We start from the raw sequence: 381 nt of genomic DNA, 5'->3' as shown, positions 1-381 counted from the left end.
CAAAGTCCATGCGGTTTGAGGTTGCACTTTGCAAAAGTGCAATGTGACACCATGCATTTTTATCGCGGACCTCGTCTTGTAATCGTGGCGCGTGCTGACGCTGGCGCCATGGACACCCAGCTGGTGAGCGCATCGTCTGAAAGCAGCCAAGTCGACCAACGCACCAAGTCGCGCTGACCATATAACGTTGCAACGAAGCGAGCAGCTCGAACCGGCGTTGGCACCGACCTCCTACAGATCTCTGCACTCTACACGTCGTACAGTGTATGCGATCGGCCTTTCTGCGCGCCCTCGCTCAGGTATATATACTCTGCCGGTCCCCTTCCGCGCAACCCTCGACTTGCGAGCGACTCAAAAGAGCATTGGTGCTTGGGCAGTCCT

The sequence above is a fragment of the Saprolegnia diclina genome, assembly GCF_000281045.1.
Source record: "Saprolegnia diclina VS20 unplaced genomic scaffold supercont1.1, whole genome shotgun sequence".
NCBI classification, from domain to species: Eukaryota; Oomycota; class Saprolegniomycetes; order Saprolegniales; family Saprolegniaceae; genus Saprolegnia; species Saprolegnia diclina.
The sequence above is the reverse complement of the archived record's forward strand: the minus strand, read 5'-3'. Positions refer to the sequence as shown.